Below are 16,418 nucleotides of genomic sequence, written 5' to 3'. Positions count from 1 at the left end.
GCTCCCTGCAATATGGTCAACACCACGTTTCTGGTGTAACATAGTGCATGGCTGAACAGCCACCTGACATTTGCAGCCTGTGATATTTTTCATCTTATACAGCTTGTACTCCAGTGACATGTCCTTGGTGAGAGCCTACATAATTCATTCACCTTCATGCTCCGAACAGACACATGGCTCTGGGATGATTAATGAAGCATCATTTCTATTATAATCAACTAAGATCCTCCTGGCCTATATGCATTCTGCATATGACCTTGAGATGACACACGGCTCAGGCTTGGTCACATACAAATTGTACCCATGCTTCAAATTCCTCAGCTAATTTAGCTTGTTGTTGCAGAGAGAGAATTAATGAATCTGCCAAATACTACAAGCGTGTTTTTTGTTGCTTTTTTTTGTTCTGTCCTTGCCACCTGTACTGTAATTGGCAACTCCTTTTGCCTTCAGGATACAAACTGACGCAGACAAAGAATTGCTTACTCACACTCACAGGATCTCATGGATCTTATCCAGTGTAGGCAGGTAATGGATGTTTTTGCAAACATTTACATTTTCTACAGACGGGCTTGAGAATGTTTTGTTATATCATGTTATGTATATTTTGTTCTTATGAGTGTATGATATTTGTTCACTTCATGCAGTTTGTGTGATGTAAGACTGATCTCTTGTTGCTATAGAAATCCTTTTGTGATCACTTGTTGATATAAATACTCACCATATTACCTTAGGCTGCAAGTTTTTGTTAAGATCAGACAGCAGATATACAGTATAGTGTACATAGTCCTACCTTCAATTATCCCCCATTCTGTCTATGTACAGTTTAAATATTTGGTCTGTTTTCTCTCTTTGGGTACCTGGACTTCCTGCCTTGTGCCAAAGACTTGGTTAACTGGGGATTCTAAATTGGCCCTGTGTGACAATGAGTGTGTGCATGCACATGAATGAGTCCTGCAGTGGATTTACGCCCTGTCCAGAGCTGATTTCTGTCTTGAAACCTGACTTGGATAGTTGGGTTATTATGTAAATGGTCAGATGGACAAACTATAAATGTATATAGAGACACTTTATAAAGGACCAGAGGGGGGCTTAAGGGGCAAGTGATGCCTGATCTTGAACCATTGTTCAGTCTCACCTACCTGGGGTCAGAGGACCACAGAAAAAAACTAGTAGGTACTAGGAGAAGCCTAGTGTTAAATAGCACAATATACAAGAACAACAAATGTTCATGATCAGAGAATGAAAGAAGACTATGCAGTCGATTGGAAGCAGAAAGTATTCAGACCCCTTCGCTTTATTTTGTTGTAGATTTCATTTTAAAATGTACATTTGCCATTTTTGCTCATCAATCTACACTCATAATGACAAACTGAAAACATATTTTCAGAAAGAACTGCAAATTTATGAAAAATCAACAACCAAGACTTTTTACATGTATATGTGTTTCTTTCAATTTTGGAATGTATCCAGGTCAGATAGCTTCATTCTAAATACTGTATACGCTATCCCTGCACCACCATGTGATTTGCATAACACACTTCTTGGAATTTAAGGTCTTCTCTATCGACTAAGCTCACTGATTATTTTGAGTTCAGACAGCAAGAGGCTAAACAGCTGCCTCTCATTTTTGTTGTTCATTTTTCAAAGCCATGTCTTAGCCATGATTTCCTCACTGACTCAAACCACAGTTTGCATTTATAGTGCTAGAGGCCATACCTTGACACAGGAAACCATTCTTGTACATCTAAATTCCTTAAAAAAAACACTTCAACTGGTATTTACTTTTTCTTCGCAGTATTAGCCTCATATACAAACAGACTGGAGATAAGAGTTTAAGTGAGTGTGACCATCCATGGTGTCAGACATTCTATTGAATGCAAGCCCAGTGCACTAAAAGATGATATCCATCCATCATCCATCCATCCATGCATCCTTTTTCTAACCATCTTATCCAGCTGATATTTACTTTAATAAAAGGATGCTTGTCTGTGTGTCTCTGTGTCCATCCAGTTGCTATTTCTCTGTCATTCCAAATGAAGGCACATCACAAACAATTTCAATAATAAAATGCATGTCATTTGTTATTCCAACAGATGGTGCAAAACAAACATTTTTAGTAATAAAATGCATTGCATTTTTCATTCCAGTAGATGGCACATCACAAACATCATCTCTGCTTCAATAAATCCTATATCAAATGGCATAAAACAGAGACATATGTATTGCATGGTACATAGAAAACAGATTAAGGATTAAGCCTGTTGGGGTGAAGCCTTCTGGAGCCCTCACTTCCTCTTCTCATTATTGTTCTACCTTCATATCATGACAGTATTATTGGGACAAAAGAAAGAGTTTATTAAAGTCTTGTTATATGGTAGTATCTGACTAACAGTGAAACTATGTAACCATTATTGTAAATTGTTCCTAATATTTTTAATGAGAAGTCTTTTCAACATCGCAGGTCTGGGGCTGAGAATTGGTATGCTTCATGCTTCCTGAATTTCTATACTGATGCCATGAAAGGCGAAGCAGAAGGTCTGCCTGAGGAATGTGCTGCTCTGGAGGTACATAGAGTCAAGAATGTCAGGGTTTCGGATTTAAAGGTGGTCACTGGTAGCCAGAGAGAGGGCATAACCAGTGACCTGATAGAGGGCTGAAGAGCACATTCTGTGTGAGATATGCACAAGCCAATGCTGTCATAAGAAGCAGCACGTGCTAGTTTTCTGCATTTTTGTGGCCTGTATGTAAATATGAGCTATATTTTTATATTATAGTTTTTGAGAAACTGCACTAAAAATGCACAAATGCAAACGTGTTTGTGGAGGAGCCATCATTAGCAGTGTAGAATATTAAGCTATCTGGGTGAAGTCAGATTTTTTGATTATACATTTTATTAAAGATTATAAGAATTCATTAGGAAATTTTATGCAGTGAGGAAATGAAAAGAGGAAGGCATAGTTTTTTGAGGTTCTGACTCAGAACACATCAAACTTTATTTTAATTGAAACTAGGAGTGCCCTCTTGGCATCTCTCAGCACCTGGAATAATGCCAAGGACACTACCTATATAAAAATGGGTGTGTGTATTTTAGAATATAAAACCCACACAAGGTCAAAATTACATAAAAAGAACTCAAAGTACAAATGAACGTACAAAAACAATCAAAGCTTCTGCAGCCAGTCAGTCATAGGCATTGAATCACTGCGTGCTACTTGCTCACTTCGTAAGTATCACTCTAAAGTAGTCCTCCTCCTCCTCGCTTCCCATTTCTCTCTTTATCTCTCTCAATCTCACTGCTCTTCTCTCTGTTACTCCGACTGCTAAATGTTTGCAGACACATTTAACCCCTTCTAGGGTCAGTACTAGGCCAAGTCCTTGAATTACTTCCAGTACCAGGGGTGACAATTTTTGGATAAAGATACCCCAGAGCATAATTCCATCGAGCTGCTCCACTGACCCTGTGCTACAGAGCACTCAGTCGCTCTTAAAGCCAAGTTTTTCCAAGGCAGCTCATTCCATTTAGGGGAAACTTTGTCTCTCTCTCCTATCAATCATTGACTCTGCTCTGCCTCCTTGTGCAGGGAACTGGTCTCCTGCCAGTCTTTTCAGGCCTCCCACTTAAATTGTCAGACTGGTTAGAACTGCCCAAGCTATGATCCTCTGATGGGATAATTTAATAGAGATCTTTTCACCTGACTTTTAACGACCCTCCTCTATTCTGTTTCTGTCCTGAATAGAAGAAGGGTCACTGCTACATTGTCAAGCTACTACTCAAGACCACGGAAAGTGGTGCCAGAGCTATTAAAAGTTTGAAATCAAAGAGAACAGCATTCATTGTCTATTTACACTGTCCAAAAATATACATATGATTTTGTAGAATGGGCGGCACGGTGGCGCAATGGTAGCATTGCTGCCTTATAGTAAAGAGACCTGGGTTCACTTTCTGGGCCCTCCCTGCATGGAGTTTGCAAGTTCTCCCTGTGTTCTCTCTGCATGGGTTTCTTCTGGATACTCCGGTTTCCTCCCACAGTCCAAAGACATGAAGGTTAGGTGCAATGGTGATCCTAATTGTCCCTAGTGTGTGCTTGGTGTGTGGGTGTGTGTGTGTGTGCCCTGCGGTGGGCTGGCACCCTGCCCGGGGTTTGTTCCTGCCTTGTGCCCTGTGATGGCTGTGATTGGCTCCAGCAGACCCCCCCGTGACCCTGTATTAGGATATAGTGGGTTGGGTAATGGATGGATGGATGAATTTTGTTGAATGGGATGTGAGCTGCTTTATTGGGTTTCTCTTTTTGGTAAACTGCCATTGGATTTTATTGCCACCTGTTACATTGCCCACCTGCTACTTCTGCCTGTCTAAAATGTTACCAGAAATATAAGGAACTTCAGAATCGAAAGATCAAAGGATTAATTATTATTATTATTATTATTATTATTATTATTATTATTATTATTATTATTAGGTTTGCCAGCATGGACCTAAATAATATTACAGAATTTACAGGGGCAGTGGGCAGCCAGGTGGACTAGGTTGTTTGAAATGTGGCATTGTTTGACTTTCCTTGTGACTTTCCGTGTTATAACCTTGAACTAACTAAAGATTTACAGTGTTTTCTCCAGGAATGCTGTTTGTTTTCTTCCCTTATGTTGTCTTCTGACCATATAATGTTACTGAACTTTATAATATCATTATCTGTTCATGGCAATCTTTACAATTTCATTATTTTACTATGTGTTTGTGGATGTGGACACTGACCGTGATGGCATCAGCCTGAATGGTTTGTGGGCTGATACATTTTACAGTTTTCTTTCAGATCTCCTTATTATAAAGCATATTAGCTTCAACATCTTTTTCAATAATTTGTCTACTTTTGTTTGATTTTCTATGTTAAGCTTGTGTGTATTTTATAGGTTCAATATACTATGCAGTTAAAATTAGTAATGTTGAAGTAGGCTCTGTTTCGCTAACTTACAGTTTGTAGGTGTACATTTAAAGGGTAGAGGACTATTAAAAATGGAAAAAACATATTTCAATTAGACTTTCTTTTCCAGATAATTTTAGTTTAAGAATTGCATTTGAAAGTAACAATAATAATAATATTGTTACATTTGCAATCATGCTCAGTGGGATCCCCCCTAGCCGCTACAACCAGGGTCTGCAGCCGCTATAGCCCTTTGGGTTAATGCAGTCTTTCAGTAAGCCCTGTCAATACTGTTATATACAGGGGCATCCAGGAGACAGAGGAGACAATATTCCCTGGATAGAACTGTGCAGTATTCTACCAGCTCAATAGATGCTAGAGAAACATGGGTCTTCTTAAAGAAAGAGAGCAAGACTCTGCTTGGCTGGAAATAGTCCTCTGTGTTGATACAAGAAAGTTGACTGTCCTAGGGTGGGAGAGCAGGGACTGGTTTTACTAAGAGGACAGACCTAGTTGTATAGTAGCAACACGTGGATATAACATAAGAGTCCTATATAGACTTGTTGACAAGGACCTTAGAAGATGCTGTAAATTCACCTCACAGCAAAGTCCCTTTGAGTCCAGAGTTGGGTGGTGTTGTGGTTCAGCAATATCAAAACTTCAAAATGGGAGCACAGGCCTTAAAATAAGCAACAACCTAGACGAGGACTTCATTGGTCTGACTTAGATGCATACTTCACTAGACACCTGACTCCAAACTCAAAAGGCAGGCTGCAAGGTCAGCACAGGCCCAGATAGGTCTCAGACTTTTAAAGTTCAAACCTGGGAAAATAATCAAAGTGTTCTTCAACAGAAATGATAACTGTAAACATCTTGTTGTGATCCTAGGAGTCCCAAAGCACATAAATCCCAAAATGCTCCAAACATTCTTCAAAACTTCCCACTAGATGAGGATATGACAGTCAAACCTTGGCTAGTAATAAGGGCAAGCACCAAATCTTTATAAAATAATAAGTTTATTCTCAAAATTCTTGTCAATAACAATAAAGCTCTGTGGAGAACAAGAAGTAAAGGCAATCCAATGCCAACAAGTCTTAACACAGTAATCCAGAAGTGTAATCAAAAACAGAGCAATAAGGTTAAAAAAATCCAGGAATCCAATAAATCAAACAAACACAAATAAAATCACCAACTCCCTAACATGTTCATAATGATCCACCAGGGGATTGGCAGGTCACCCACCTCTTCGGGGACGACTCACAAAAAAAATGGAACATAGCAAAGGAAACTGATATAAATAGAAAAAAATAAAGAATGATGTACATAATCAACATAAGTAAAAGAATAAAAAATGAACAAGAGAGACACAAAGCATGAAATTAAATATCAGCCAAAGGAGGAAAACTGGATGAGATTTAATACCTCTGGCTAAAGGACAAGAACAAAACAAAGTTCTTTTGTATTTTAAAGTGTTAATAAATAATCAAAAAGGAGGTACAAAATAGCAAGGTAAGGAAAATAGCAAAAAACAGGACAAGAAAGGTTTGTATAAAAAGACAAAGCAAAGTTACAAAATCTAATCCATAATCTAGAAATCAGTAACCACAAAGATGGAAAGAAAAATCCAAAAACCAGAAAAAATCTAAACAATACTTACATAGAATATTACATACAACACTCTATGACACAGTGAGGACCCTTAATTCTCAGCCTGAATATAAAGGCCATCAGCAGTGACATCATCTTGGGATTACATCCACAGAATACAAGCAGCATTGCAACATTACATAAACTAAATAAACACTGAATAATTAAACAATACAATATTAACAAAAATGATAAAATCGCATAAGTTTCAAAAAAGACAAAACCAACTCAAAACTAGAAATACCATGAAATTATAAATACTGGAAAAACAACCAAAACATTTAAAATAAAAGGAAACATACTTCAATGGGAGGTGAGATGAAGCAAGGACTAACTGGTATGAAAAGAAGAGTCTGGAATTAAGAACAACACATGAAGATGGAGAGAGTAAAACACAATATCATGTACTCGGCACATCATCGCCCTCACAAACTGATGGTACATGCACAGCTATTCTAAAGTAAAGCCAAGTACAATATGAAGCATCACACAATAAAGTGCACCTGCTAGATCGATACAGCAGACGGTCGTAAACAGATCACAAAATCATACTGCTAGGGACTACATGGAAAGAAAGCTATCACTATGAAGATCAAAAGGTTTTTACATCCACTGAGGGATCACGCATAGTGTGATCATCACCATATTTATAGGTTCTTATTTCATCAGAAAGATGACCGAGGTCATGTGACCTGAAAAGCAATGTAACATAAATAATGAAAACTAAGGCTTAAAAGAAAATTAACATTTAAATTACAAACCAAAATGACAAGATAATAACTGAAATTGAATCGTCATGATTAAAAAAAAAATTTGCACGTGAGCATCAGTAGGTTTTACGCCCTCTGAACCAAGTTATCCAAGCTATTCTACTGTATAACATTTCAGTATTTACTGCTGTGATGCTGATCTTTCTGATAATAGAATAGGCAATTGCAATAGCAATTGATGAGAACAATTCCTAATAAATTGAAGAATTACAGTATCTGTGCCTCTTTCTCTTGAACAATTTGGCTCAAAAACTAATCAGTACATCGTCTCATTTCATAACAGGTTTTCGAGCTTGGTATTTTTCCATCCAGCCATTTTAGATCTACTGTAGATCGTCCTCCAGAAACTGTGACCCCCATGGAGATATCGATGTTTTTTGTATCAGGGCATCGACATTTTTGACGAATCTAAAGCCTTTGCTCCTCCTCCATAGACAATAGGTTATGGTGGGGGAGGGCACAAAGCAAAAATAGACTAAAATAAATTAACATTAATACTCTGATTTATTTTAAGATTATTTAAATCAATAATTAATTGAAGTTTTGCAAATGTCTTTTTTTTGCGTACTGCAAACAGAAGTTCCCACACAATCGTGTTGTTCGCAGAATATGACGTCAATATATTATCTATACTAATAAAAGGCAAAGCCCTCACTGACTGACTGACTCACTGACTCACTGACTTACTGACTGACTGACTCACTGACTCATCACTAATTCTCCAAGTTCCCGTGTGGGTAGAAGGCTGAAATTTGGCAGGGTTATTCCTTACAGCTTACTTACAAAAGTCATTTCGAAATTCTACACGTAACGGTCATAATGGTCGATAACGACAACGTCCGCCATTTTGAACTTTCTTATTTATGGCCCCATCTTCACGAAATTTGGTTGGCGGCTTCCCTGCGCTAACTGAATCCGATGTACTTACTTATTTCGATGGTATGACGCCACTGTCGGCCGCCATATTGAACTTTCCAACGTCACCAATTTTCCAACTTCCCGTGTAGGTAGAAGACTGACCCCATCTTCACAAAATTTGGTAGGCGGCTTCCCTGCACTAACCAAAACCGATGTACGCACTTATTTCGGTGGTATGACGCCACTGTCGGCCGCCATATTGAATTTTCCAAACGTCACTAATTCTCCAACTTCCTGTGTAGTTAAAAGGCTGAAATTTGGCAGGCCCATTCCTTACAGCTTACTTACAAAAGTTAAGCAGGTTTCATTTCGAAATTCTACGCATAACGGTCATAACGGTCAACAACGTCCGCCATATTGAACTTTCTTATTTATGGCCCCATCTTCACGAAATTTGGTAGGCGGCTTCCCTGCGCTAACCAAAACCAATGTACATACTTATTTCGGTGGTATGACGCCACTGTCTGCTGCCATATAGAACTTTTAACGGAAACCGATGTACGTACTTATTTCGTTGGTATGACACCACTGTCAGTCGCCATATTGAACTTTCCAACGTCACTAATTCTCAAACTTCCCGTGTAGGTAGAAGACTGAAATTTGGCAGGCTCATTCCTTACAGCTTACTTACAAAAGTTTAGCAGGTTTCATTTCGAAATTCTACGCATAACGGTCAACAACGTCCGCCATGTTGAACTTTCTTATTTACGGCCCCATCTTCACAAAATTCGGTAGGTGGCTTCCCTGCACTAACCGAAACCAATGTACGTACTTATTTCAGTGGTATGATGCCACTGTTGGCCGCCATATTGAACATTTCAACAGTCTTTGCTACTTATGGGCCCATCTTCAAGAAATTTGGTACACGGGTTCCCAACGCTAACTGAATCCTACTTACATACATATATACATCCATAGCCTGCATCTCGACCACCGTGTGAGGTGGCGTTGTGTCCCCCATCCCAACGCCTCCCACGTTGTTGGCTGCCTGCCTATATAAGACTGTCCGTCGCTTTGGTCTCTACATTCCCTTCCTTGCTTCACCACGGGATTCACGTCTCCCTACTGATAACTACAGCCTTTTTATTTAATCCACGGCTTCTCCGCTGTTTTATTGTTTGTTTATTACAATTATAGTTATTGTATAGGTATTTTAAACTTGCTTTACATTTCTCAGGTACCCATTTCCTTTATCATTCCAACCCCCATTACCATGTCTATCGAGGTGATCACTATCGATTAAAGAACTGTCACTTACTGAGTGGTTTCCATGCCCGGAGATAGCACCTACCTTTTCCATTCTCTTTGTTACATATTGCACGGCCATATCAGGCTCACTCTTGATATTCGAAAGAACATTGTGTCTTATGTATTGAATGACTGGGACAGGTTCAAGGTGTGGACTGATGACGGTACAGGAGATAATTGTACTACACAGGAGCACTAGAAGAGTGAATTTCTTAAGCCCTTCACCTATGGTTCTGCATGTGAGTTAATGGCTTTCGCTGAATTGCTTGGTTGTCGCTTTCAAGTGTACCGAAATGGTCAAATATTTTACACCTTTCGACAACCGCCAATGCCTCTTAAACATCTTAGATTCACAAGTGACGATTTCAGTAGTGGACACTTTGATGTTTATGAATGTTTAAACTCTCAAAAGCTGGATGTGATTTTATCGATGAAACCGGTTGTGTGCTTACAACGCTTGACAGATGCCGAATGTCACTTCAACACAACAAATCCTGCAAATACTGTCGTAATTGAAACAAACCATGAAACTCAAACCGATTAAAGAGTAAGCTCAGCACACAGCTTGGTCATGTTACAACCGGAGGGCCGAACTGACAACATGGTATACAAAGAGATCCTTAACAAATAATTAATTGGCATATTTTCCCTCGGTTTAATAAAAATTTTAATGCAGTACTTCGCCGCTGCGAAGCGCGGGTATTTTGCTAGTCTGGTATAAATATGGCAGTGATTGACATGTCCTGTATTCTGCAGTGGATATTCTTGTTACAAAATTATTTATTAATAATAATCAGATTTAAAGAGGTTAGCAGAAGGTTTTGTTTAGGTTTTGACCTTCCTTTGTTGTGGATCTTCGTGCTTGTTTTCACACTTGAGTTCTTGGTTTTGACTTTGCCTTGTCCCAGACTATGTTTTCTTTCTTCCATTTTCAGGATCATCTTTAGTTTTTTCTCCTTTTCTCTCTTCTCATAAAAATCCTCAGTTCAGATGTTATCCTTAACAGCAGTGCTCAAGCTGTGGCAAAATGTGAATTTAATAGCCCTGCTCATTCTGGGAAAAGCGATCAGAGAACAATTACAAGAAACAAAAAGCAAGGAAAATTATAGAACAGAAAAAAAACAAAAAAAGTAGAAAATAAAAACACAATGTTAATAACACCATTAATCGTGTATTAGGAAATGCGAGTTGTGCTGCCATAGCCAGATTTACACAAATCGTACCGATAATTGTCACACTTTATAATAAAATAAAAGCAAGAATGAAATTGGGTTCTTTGGCATTTGAATAATTCAGAACTACACTATGCATGTTTGATTATTACAGTATTTAATGTAAATATGTACAGTAGCAAAGGTACAGCGTAACTATCAACTCTAAACTCACAAAGTGTTTAATTTAATCTTTACAGTAAATACTTGATACAGATGCAAAACATAAAATAAAACTTTGATTCACAAGACATTTTCATCAGCTTCAGTTCATTAAGATGGATGTATATTCTGAAACACATGAATAAGCACCTATGCTCGAAACTGAATGTGACAATCTCTGATATTCCTCAGGGCTATAACAGAAACACACAGGCACTCACTTAATTGTTAATTTTCCATGCTAAATCTTATGGTGTTTGGGGTAACCCTAAATACCATTCTTATTCCTCTAAAGATTCCAAAAATAAATTCCATTCGTCTGTCCAACTATCCATTTTCTAACCTGCTTATCCATTCAAACAGCACTTGATGTAAGGTAGGAGTCAACCCTTGGTAATAATATAGTACATCATAATTGTGGAAATCGGCTTCTTGGTATGATTTTTTAATTTATTAACAGTTGTTTTCTGATTTTTTTAATGATTTATTAGTATTGACAGGCCTCTTTTTCCATTAGGGTCAATAAGGTCCAAAAGTCTCTGCAAAGCATGCAGGATGGCCAGTTTTGTTTTGAAGCAGACAACACAGTGTCTCAGGTAAGGCTGACTGCTCATTTGTTTTATCATATATAAAATTGTTTCTTGTCTGTCTGTCTGATTGAATACATAATTAAGTCAAGTGGGATTCCCTACTCATATTCTTTGGCGACTGTGCTGGTATATACTGCAGCCTAAGAAATGTATTTTTAAAACTAATTGTTAAGGTAGTAAGTGCTGGTTTTATTTGCAAAAACTCTATATAACATTAAATCAAAATCAAGTAAAAATTTATATGATAAAAAAGAACAAAGATGTTTTCTGTTTTAAAACAAGTTAGCATTTTTATGTGGCAGTTTACTTTGGATGACTACTAAAGCATAATTTTCCCAGTCCATGGGGTCCTATACTTCTTCAGGCATGTTGAGGTTTAGGCTCTTCGGTGCCCAGTAAATATTGATAGTGTTCCAATAAATAATGTTCCTAAAGAACACCATGATATATATATATAATTTTGACTTTTAATATATTTCCCTCTGCTTGCCAGTATTATGAACAAATGACCAGGACAGGAATACAACCAAATATATTCATTTAAAAATTCTTTCTGAACCACATACACAAGGATGCTAGTCGAATATATATAGGAAGTGCATTTAAGACCGAAACCAGGAAGCAATTCTTTACTCAAAGAGTTATGGGAATCTGGAACAAACTACCAAGACAAGTAGTTGAGCCAGAAGCCTTGAGAACCTTTAAGAAGAATATGGATCAGATACTAAAACCGCTTAGATGTTAGCTCAACAAACAAGCTTGATAGACTGAAGGGTCTCTTCTCGTTTGTCTATTCAGCACTCCATCTCTTTTCAGCTTGGTTCATTATCACTAGCACCTAACAAGTCAGCATGGAACCTTAGGGTAGTGATTGATGACTAGTTGTCTTTCAAGGACTATGTTGCTATTGTCTTTCGGTCTTGCAATTTACGCTGTACAATATCCACAAGATCATGCTATATCTAAATATGCAGCATACCTCTTGGTGCAGGATATGGTCTTGTCATGGCTGGACTGCTGCAACTTTATGCTGGGAGAAGTACCGGCATGTGTAACAAAGCAGCTGCAGGTGATTCAGTATGCAATGGCATGTCTGGTGTTCAACTAGCCAAGGCAGGCACATTTCACTTCTCTCTTCATATCACTACACTGTCTTCCTGAAGTGGCACATATGAAGTTCAAATTCTTTATTCTTGACCTACAGAACAGTCAGTGGGTCCTCACCTATATAATGAGGCACTTGTAAGGTTTTATTCTCCTTCTTGACCAACTGATCTGCTGATGAATGGCATCTGGTGATGGTTTCAAATCTCAGTCCAGACTCTTTCCATGTGTAGCTCTTAGCTAGTGGAATGTGTTGCCCACGTCTATTCAAAACTCTGACTCCCTCAATGTCTTCAAGAACTGTTTGGTGAATTTCTGTCAAAGTGAAAGCTGTTAGGTTTTCTAAATTCGGAAATTATAAGCCACTTATATTTTTTTTGAGCTCTTCACTTGTGGTAGTCAGTTTAGTGACCTTGTCCTGTAACACTTATTCCCAAACAGGCCACCAGGCTGATTTTACTTGATTATGTTGACCTCTTTTCTCTTAGACACTCTGGACAAGTTACTTTGTACAAAAGTGTCTTCTAAGCAAATAAATTTAAATGTAAATAAATGTTTGTGAAATTCCTTGTGTTCGTTTGTAGAAAGACATTCAGTATTTGGCGGAATACGTAAAAATGAGATTTTTGGCTGAACTTGCATTGTTGGTTTTGTTGTTATTTTGCACTGGATATGGATGACATTTTCAAATAGTCCCTATGGTGCTGTAGAGAACAAGTAATACATCACATTGTATTGCATTTTGGGACATGTATGCCATCTTTAGAAGAGTATACTGGTTTGTTTAGAATAAGGAATACCAGTAAGCAGTGACATACTGTGAGAAACTTCAACAGTTTTATGAAAGCAAAAGGAAATGGACAAAGGAAGGGAAAAGGAAAAGGGATCAAACCAGGATAAACTCAATAAGGATGCTAATTAAACAAGTTACACATAATAAAGAATGGGAGTCTGTTGGACTCAGTGCATATATTATGGGAGAGTTTAAAAGTCATAAATCGCTGGAAGTGCACAAACAATTTATTAATGGGTGCATGATCTTCAAATATACAAACCTGACAACTGCAAGGTCATAATCATTCTAGAAGTGGCCAAGCTATAAGTGCTTCTCCGCCTAGTTTATTTTGGTTTAATCTGTATTTTTTCCTTGACAGCATGAAGGGAAAATGTACTGTAGTGTGTTTACGATGATTATCCAACAAGATGCCCACCCAGGAGCTTGCCATAATAATGTGGGACCTGAAAAATAATTTTTAGGTGGGTCAATTAATTATCAGTTTTGCTTTTTTAATTAATCAAGTAGTTTGGGAAGGCTCTAAATTTATTTACTTTAACTTTCTTAGTTTAGTTATTATTAATTTATTATTAAACACAATGATTATAGAAATATAATAACTGCATATATATATTGACATATAAGACAAGATGGAGCAGCCCCACGTCCAGAAAATCTTGGGCCCCTGACAATTATGGCTGAGCACCTGGGCACCCTGGCTCTGTACTACAATAATTTTGCCTCCCCAAGCTGATTCAATCACATTGAAATATCGCGCAACCGTAATTAAATTTATATAATATCGTATTGCATATCATGTCTTATGATGCGTGGTGGGTCTGGTAGCTCTGAATTAAAATTACTAACAGAGTCAACGTATCTTTTTGCAACGTCTTTATTTCTGTATATGTTTCTCAGGATATATCAACGATCACAGTTCCCACCTTCAGACCTTAACATTTGTGTCATACATGTTCTTGATGTGAATCACCTCATCTTTCAAATGATGTGACAGATCCGTTGAATATTTTGCATCTAAATTTGCACAAGAGGCTGAGATCTCCACCGTCCTCATGCTCCTAAAGTTTAAAATTGGACGAAAAAGGAGACATATGTTGTTCAGGCTTTCAAAATGCCTGGACAATTCTGAAATTAAGGAATCCATCATAACATGAAATGTACCTCTTCTGAATTTTATATCTGGATCTTGGGATCCCTGATCATCTGCTTCTGCGTCAGATCCGTCAGACTCAATAAGACGTCTTGGGATTTCCATTTCATTTGCCGCAGTTTTAGCTTTGCACAAGAGAGCCTCCCACTGCTCGGGGCCCCTGACAGGTGTCATGGTTGCTTCCCTCTGGTAGCGGCTCTGGATGGAGACACAGCAAACAGACAAAAATATAACATATAGGCTGACTGCTTACTGGTCATTTAGAGTTCTGCTTCATTTTGGCACAGTTTTACAATGCTAGGTCTTCATGGTGGATGTCCAGTGTTGTGTGGAGTTGTTGCTGCAGGTTCAAATGGAGGATTCATGGTGCGTTGGAGTGTACTCTTTCTCTTTGCTGCCTGATTCTTGCCAGTGCTGTGCTTCTGCTTCCTCAACTTTCCTTCTGCTGTCTTTTGCCACTTCATAGGGAACAGGCCTTACTCATTTTGGCCCATGAATGCGTTAGATGCTTGTGTCACTTCCTGACGTAATATGTTGTCAGGCTCTTCAGACAGTTGGCACATAGCTTTGGCTTAACAGACTAGGTCTCAGATTCATTATTACAAAGAGAAGAGTTTGTTGGATTTGGCTGTTGAAGGAAGAGTGACACATAACTAGGTTTCAGATACCAGAGTTCAGAAGGTGTCCTTTGTATATCTCCTCCTCTCAGAAAGAATCCCAGAGAGGGTGTCCGGAGAGAATCCCTGAACTTCTCTTCTTTCTTAAATTGCTATTGTCTCCTCTCTTTGCTTCTTCTCACTTACTTTGAAAGCCAAGGAGCTGGATGACTGCATCCCTGTTAAATCTGCTTTCTTAACAGGCCTAATGTACCACAAAGCTTAGCAGAATGGGCAATGCCCACTTTGTCCAACAGTATATTGTTTGATGGGCTAAGATACTGTTAGGCATCATTTACTGTTTTTTTAAATTCTCTTATTCATTTACCTGGTTTTAATTTTCTTAAATATATTCTCTTTGAAAAGACTGATTTCAGCAATATAGGTTTTTTATCAAATTGCAGTTTTATAATTACATGTCATTGAAAATAATACATCAAAAGTGAATTAATTTAATTTAGACCTTTGGCAGAGGCAAAAAGACAAAACAGCAAAAAATAAATTAAAAGAAAAAGGTTTTCAGTAGTCTGTGTTCAGCCCAGTGTTGCCTGAAGTTTACTTTCAGCTCCAGACGAGAGTTTGCTTTGCATCACAAGTCAGGGGTTTGTCTGACTCCATATGGGAAGACAAAGGTATTTAGGGGGAATTCCTGAGGAGCTCCTTGCTCCTTCCTAACCCTGGAAGTGGTAGTTGGTCTTACTTAAAACACCCCCTGACCATGTCCGAACTGAATTGTGGATACAAGTTTAGTTGGCCACAAGTAGAGACACCCAGAAGGGAGGAAAGGTGGAAGGAGTGGGCAGTGTTACCTTATTTATACCTTACTGCCTATGAAAAGTGATCTGTATTAAAAAAGCCAAATTAAATCCTCGATGTTGTGTAACAATAAAATGTGAAAACCTCCTTTGGGTTTGTGAATACTTTTTAAAGCCACTATATATAATATGTTATTGAATGCTCCACCTTCATCTTTTATTCATTTCATTCATCCATTTTCCCAACCCAACCTTACAGGATAGAAGGCAGGGACCCTCACTGGTACATACTTTAAACTGTACCTGCGTACTATTTCTTCTTCACAAAGCGTCTAAGGTATTTTCCCTTTTGTTTCTTTCTAATATGACCATTTTTGTCTGCATATGAATATGTGGAGTATTTTCTGGCTGCCATTACAATAAGAACTGTATAGAGTTGCCTCTGCATCTATGATGCACACCCTCAGTTTTTCTCCACCTTGCAGATTTACA

The 16,418-nt window shown here is 38.1% G+C and overlaps 1 long non-coding RNA gene across 1 annotated transcript in view; it reads left to right on the top strand.

Annotated features, from left to right (window-relative positions):
- The first annotated feature begins 460 nt into the window (after positions 1-460).
- The window catches only part of LOC120527207, a 79,856-nt gene continuing 63,898 nt past the window's right edge, over positions 461-16,418 (top strand). Inside the window, exons 1-2 of the long non-coding RNA XR_005633288.1 lie at positions 461-525; positions 11,393-11,471. This is a non-coding gene — a long non-coding RNA (uncharacterized LOC120527207). The remainder of the gene's footprint in view (positions 526-11,392; positions 11,472-16,418) is intronic.

This window comes from Polypterus senegalus, chromosome 4 (assembly GCF_016835505.1).
Source record: "Polypterus senegalus isolate Bchr_013 chromosome 4, ASM1683550v1, whole genome shotgun sequence".
NCBI lineage: Eukaryota > Metazoa > Chordata > Cladistia > Polypteriformes > Polypteridae > Polypterus > Polypterus senegalus.
Note: the sequence above shows the minus strand (reverse complement) of the source record. Positions and strands in the feature narration are given on the sequence as shown.